The sequence below is a fragment of the Gossypium hirsutum genome, chromosome D06 (genome assembly GCF_007990345.1).
Source record: "Gossypium hirsutum isolate 1008001.06 chromosome D06, Gossypium_hirsutum_v2.1, whole genome shotgun sequence".
Lineage (NCBI taxonomy): Eukaryota > Viridiplantae > Streptophyta > Magnoliopsida > Malvales > Malvaceae > Gossypium > Gossypium hirsutum.
Window position 1 is genome coordinate 13,589,231 of NC_053442.1, and position 6,785 is coordinate 13,596,015.

Below are 6,785 nucleotides of genomic sequence, written 5' to 3' on the forward strand. Positions count from 1 at the left end.
ATTTTGGCCCAAAGTCGAAACAAGATCAGAAACCCTAGCAAGCTCCAGCCATCGCACCTAGCCGCATCCCCGCTTCACCTGCACGGCAAAAAAAACAAACAAACAATAAACAATATATGGCAAGAAAATCAGAAGATCAAACAAATACTGGAGAGATTTCTTACCTTATTTTTCTTTCATTATTTGCTATAAGAGCAAACTCAAAACACTGTAATACGGATCCAAAAATCAAATAAAAAACAAGTCTTCACAGTACAAACAAAGAATCAATCCAAGGTTGATATTTTCGTTCTGTTATCTATTTTCTTTTTCTTTTTTATTTTTATATACTGATACAAAATAAAATAAAAGAGAGAGGACTCACCTGGGTTCGGCTCTGCGACGTTGCGGAGACGATTGAAGGAACCACCCCCGAGGACCGGTGGCCGGAAGCCGAAAGGTTTCCAAGGTTTAGAGGGTATTTTTTTTTTGAAGATTTTGAGCCTAGATCTAGGCTTGGAGGGGTCGAGAGAGCCAAAAGGGTAAGTTTCCCCTTTTTCGGCCACCGTAGATGGCGGCGCCATCGCCGGAGATTGGCGGTCGGTGCGGTGGCCGGCGATCGGCCGGTGCCCGAACCCTGGCCGGACGATTGGGGAGGGGAGATCTCTTTTTGAAGGTTTTTTTTTTGTTTTTTAAAATGGTTTTAAAAAATGATTTTTGAAAGGTTGGGGGACTTTTATAGGGTACCAAAATGGCGTCGTTTTGGAGAGCCCCCAGACGTCCAAAACAGCGTCATTTTGGGAGGCTGACCCGAATCCGACCCGACCCGGCCTAGGATCCGCGTGTTTTTGAGCGGAGGGGTAAATTGCGCTTTTAGCCCCTCCGCACTTTTAATATTTTTACAATTAGGTTTCTTTTATTTTTAAAATTTATCCCTTCAATTTTTCTTCGATTTCAATTTAATCCTATTTGAAATGACGCCGTTTTGGAGGAGAAGGGATAATTTCCTTTCCAGCCCCTCTGAATTATTAGCGTGTTCAATAGGATCCCCTAATCTTTAATTATTTGCGAATTTATCCCAGATTTTTTATTTATAGTTCAATTTAGTCTTTTTAATATTTTTCTTAAAATTAATTAATTTTAATAATGTAATTATTTTTTTTATAATTTTCATATGTAATTATTTTTTAAATATATATATGTATATTTATTTCTTTTATATATGTACATATTTATTTTTTTTCAACTAATATTTTTTTCATATTTATATATATACATATATTTATTTATTTTTATTTTTTTAAAATGTAGATATTATTTAATATATTTTACATGTATACATATTTTTTTTCGAATATTCTATTATATATACGTACATATTTTTTTTATATATTTTCGAAAATGCTTAAGTACATATTTATATTTTTAACACATATATTTTAAAATTTTATATATGTATATTTATATTTTTTTTCTTTATTTTCATAAATGCATTATATATTTTATAATTCAAAATTTTATATGTAAATCATGTATTTTATTCCTCATAATTTCAATGAATATGTTATGTACCTTTTATTCTTTACGCGTTTTGTTTATTTCTTTCTTTTGTTTATCGATTTATGTTTTTATTTATATTTTAAAAGCATGTTTTTTTTATTTTGCTCATTTATTTGATGCTTTGCATGTCATTGATTTATTTTTATTTATTTATTTATTATTTATTTATATTATTTCTATACAATTGTCGTATTTATTATTGTTATTTGTTATAGCGACATTTATACATGCATTTAATATAATATTACATCACTTTTTTTACTCGAGTTTAAAAATAGAAAATTTTCAAAATTGAGATAATACTCGTATTTAGGATTTTCAAGGAAATTGAGCTCTAAAGTATCGAGTTCCAATTTTCTTCGTTAAATCTAACAATCGAGAATTGCTCATTAATCAAAAAATAAAATGAAAAGCTTGTTGTTGGGAATTTAATATGTTGTATCCTAACGTATTGGATGTGACGTATTGATTTCTCGAGACAAAGATTTTTAAAAAAAAAAATAATAACAAATGAAATTTCCAAGTTTAGGATTTTGAGAAATTGTGCCCTAACGTATTGAGCCGCGATTTCTTAAATCTTAAACAAATGAATATTCTTTTAAATTTTATGACACGAGTATTTTAGACTAATTCCTTTTTGAGGAATTAGAATGTCATACCCTAACGTATTGGGTGTGACATTTTTTTTCTCCGAAATGATAAGAGTCTTAATAAGTAACGTTTTTTAAAGGATCATATTTTTAAATTTTCGACATTAAGACACTAATTAATTAACTAGGTACCAATTTTGGGCGTTACGAGGGTGCTAATCCTTCCTCATACGTAACCGACTCCCGGATCCATTTTTTTAAAACTCGTAGACCAAAGCTATTTTTTAGGTGATCCAGTCACACCTCAATAAAAGATTGGTGGCAACTCCCAATTTTTGTTTTTTTAAAGTCGACAAGTAGATTTTTTGGTTTCAAAAAAAGGGTTTCGATAATTATGTATTCCAGTTTTGTGTTAGAGAAGAAGCTAAACTCAAAACTAAACTCAAAAAGGAAACAATTACATAAAAAAACTTAGCCTTTTAGTATAAAGCTAAAATAAGTAAATAACTAACATACCCAAAAGGTTCTTTGTTTTTATTTAGCTGAATTGCCAGATTTGCATCAAACTCAACAAGCCATTTTTCACTATCAATCCTATTCAACAAAATCAAGGGGGGTTGAACCCTAAAAAGAGAAGAAAGGAGGGTTTACCAACAAGAAGAACAAGGCGTTTAGCAGGAGGAGAGAAGCGATGGGAGACAAGATCCATGCCACGAACAATGGGGGTCTTGAAGTAGATGTCGAAAATGCTTAACATGTAAACGGTATGGAGGATGACACCAAGTATAACCAGCCATGTTTCTCTTCTTTTAACCCATTGTCCTCTCCTGGGTATGCTTGATTTGCCTAGCTTCGAATCTCGGTTACCCAATAACCCATCTATATCTACCTTTTTCGTTACTTTGGTTTCTCTGTTGTAACCCGAAATTACTTGGTCTCACCTCTCTATAAACTATTGCAAGAAAACTTCAAAGTGAAGAAGAAATTGGGAGAGACACAGTTTAGGGTTTGGATTTGGTTGAAAAATGACAGGTTTTTAACTATAAGAGAAGAAGAATCTGTACCCTTTGAGGAGATGCAAAGGGCTGCCAATTTGGGGAAATTGGGGGGAAAATAAAGGGAATCGGGGTAGGGAAAAAATGGTTTGGGAAAAATAAAATGGGGAAAAAAGAAAGATTTCTGGGGATAGGGGGAATCGATTTTGGGAAAAAGAAGGGGGAAAAAATATTTCATTTGAAATTTTGGGATAAAAAAAAAATATAAACACAACGACGTCATTTTGCAAAATATTAGTGGCGTTTGGAAGAAAAACGCCGCTATTGTTCTTTTTTTGCGGCGTTTTTCATAAACGCCGCTATTTCTTACCTTTTATTTTTTTAAAATTTTTATATTAAATTATTGTATCTTTTATATAAATTTTAAATAAATAATTTTTTGGCAATTTTAAGTAATATTTAAAAGAATTAGATAAAATTATAATTTTTAGTTTTTGTATTTCATTTTTATTTGTTATAATTTGGTCTTATCCAAAATAGATAGTTACCAATCCATATCAATCTGTTACTTTTTATTTATTTATTTATCAATGTTTTTTTATAATCTAATATTTAAATATATCAAATGGTTTAGATTAAATATTTTTAAATATAAAATCATTAATTGATTGTATAAAATTTCATCATTTAATAAATCTCAAGTAAACCTTAAATCCTAAACCATTTAATAAATATAAAGTTTATCTATTATCTCTTAAATAATTTAAACTATAATCATAATGTTAATATAATAAAATTAATATTATCTCTTTTACAATTATATAAGAAATTATTTAATATATATTAAAAACACTAATTAATCTAAACCCTAAACTCTTAACCCCTATCTCTTAAACCCTAAATCATAAATCCCTAACCCTTAAGTACTCTTAACCCCTAAACCTTAAACCCCTAAAACCTAAATCACTAACTATTAACCCCTAACATCTAACACCTAAACCCCTAAACCTTAAATCCAAGCCCTACAACTATAATCCCTAAATCCATACTGATCCCTAAATTAACCTTAAAATAATAACTTCTAAACCGGCCATAAATCTTAAATTAACCATATACCCTAAACAAAAAAACCTTAAACTATAATGATAATTAATTTAATATTTTAAAATTAATACTATCTCTTTTACAATTATATAAAAATTTTCTTAATATATAAATTAAAACACAACCAGTAATTATGTACCCAAAAAACTTTATTTTAAATAATAGTATTTTTTTCCATGTGTTTTATTTCAAATTATTTCTACGTGTCACTATTTTTTTAAGATTTTAAATATTCAATTAGAAATAAATTGAATTTTATTTAATTAATATAAATAAACCAATTAAGATAAAATACTTTTTGTGGCGTTTTTCCAAAAACGCTGCTAAAGACCAGAGCATTAGCGGCGCTTTTTCAAAAACGCCGCTAAAGACTAGAGCATTAGCGGTGCTTTTCCAAAAACGCCGCTAAAGACTAGAACATTAGCGGCGCATTTCCAAAAACGCCGCTAAAGCCCCGAGCATTAGCGGCGCTTCTTGAGAAACGCCGCTAAATCCCTGAAAACTTAAAAAACGACGTCGTTGGGCTTAGGTTTTTTGCGGCGTTTTTTGGGAAACGCTGCTAATACTCATTTTTAGTGACGTTTTTCAAAAAGCGTCGCTAATACTCGATCTTTAGTGGCATTTTTTTAAAAGTGTCGGTAATGCTTGATTTTTAGCGGTGTTTTTATACAAACGCCACCAAAAACACCGTTAAAAGCCTATTTTGGTGTAGTGATATGAGGATTCGATAATTCGAGCAGTAATTCTAGATGAATTCTTACAGCATCCGAACATCTGGCACGTTAGGGTTCCATTGGTCAGCTACGCTACCATTGATATGCACTAGACGAATAGAGTGTTGCGGCAATTTAGATTTTGACAACCGATTTTTGTAGCACCTGAGGTGCTCAATGATGAGCACAAAATCGACTTAGGGTGACCGGATATGCATTGGCTGCTCCACTCAGAATATATCAAAATGTGGGAAAACCGGTACGATAATATATCTACTCGCGAACTGATTATTGTTTCGAGGTTAGCGTGCAATCCGGATTACATGCCATGGTTTAGGATCCATGGCAAGTCATATTTGCTCTCGGAAGAGGAGAGGCGTCTAGAAATTCATGCCGAAAGGTAACAACAAAGCCTTTAAATCCAAGGACAAGGGATGGTGAGGTGGGCCCATCAACAGCGCCTACGCAATCACCGGCCCCAACGGAGCAAGTGAAGATGTCCACACCACATCCCTTTCAGATTATGTAAGGTGTGTATCCTAACCTTTATGTCAATCTTTTTTCCACTCTTATGCCAGGTTGGAATATATGGCCCAGTACATCTTATTTCCTGATGACTCCGACTCAACCAACGATATATAGGCCATCATCGCAGGAGGGACCGCACGAGGCACCATCAGGAGCTTAACTCATTTCCAATCCCCATCGCCTTATGGGATTCAAGCTGGTTACGCTCATTTGTCGTGGGTAATGCAAACACCTCCACGATCTTTATTCTATCAAGGTGGAATATCTTCCCAACACCTACAACCAGAAGCTGATCCAGAACAACCATAATCCTGGCCTAAAGCTGAACTAATAAGGAATCTAGAGCGTAACCGTTGACTACCCCCATGTGGCACTGATTCCTACTAGCATATGTATTGATTTATTTTTGAATATTTTTGTACAAATTGTTTTTATATTGTTTCATTTAATAAAATAGAAGTTTTTTTTGAATATTTTTGTACAAATATATTATTGTTTGTACATCCTACTTAGAGTATTTTTTCAAAAAAGAAAACAAAATCCATCTCGTTAAAATATTTTTTTCAGAACACATCACGGTAAATTTATTTTTTCAGAACCCATCTTGTCAAAATTATATTTCCCAGAATAGTACTTAGCAATTAAAAAAATTAAACCTTAAAACCCTAAATAATTTAAAATCTAATACCCTAATTGTATTTTTCCTAAACACTAAACAATTAAAAATATAATACCGTACTTCAATTTTTCCTAAACCTTAATAAAACCCTAAAACTCTAAACAATTAAAAACATAATACTTTAATTTAATTTATCCTAAACCCTAATTAAACCCTAAAACCCTAAACATAGGCCTTAATTTACAAATAACCCAATGGGGATTACACAGCCAAAAACGCATCCTCGTCAGCGCTTTTTACTAAAGGGTGTCTACATCTGCACACTTTTGCCTGACACAAGGAAAGAAGTGCTGACGTGGAAGCATTTTTCTGGGTTTCCCCTAAAAATGCATCTACGTCAGCATATTTTTGGGTTTTCGGTCCATTCTTGTTATTATTTTTTGAAAGACTCATTTCCGTAAATAATTTAAGAAATGGGCCTTTATTGGTACTAACCGCTTAAAATAAAGCTACATCATATTTTTGTTACGATTAAACAGTTCCTTTACTAGTAAACGACTAAATGGCATTTTTGTAATTTGTCAAAAATGTTAGTGGCATCTTTGTAAATTTCAAAAGTTCGATGGTAAAAATAATATACAACATTATTCTCCTAATTGCCACTGCATTATTATTACTGTTTTTGCCTTAGCATTAA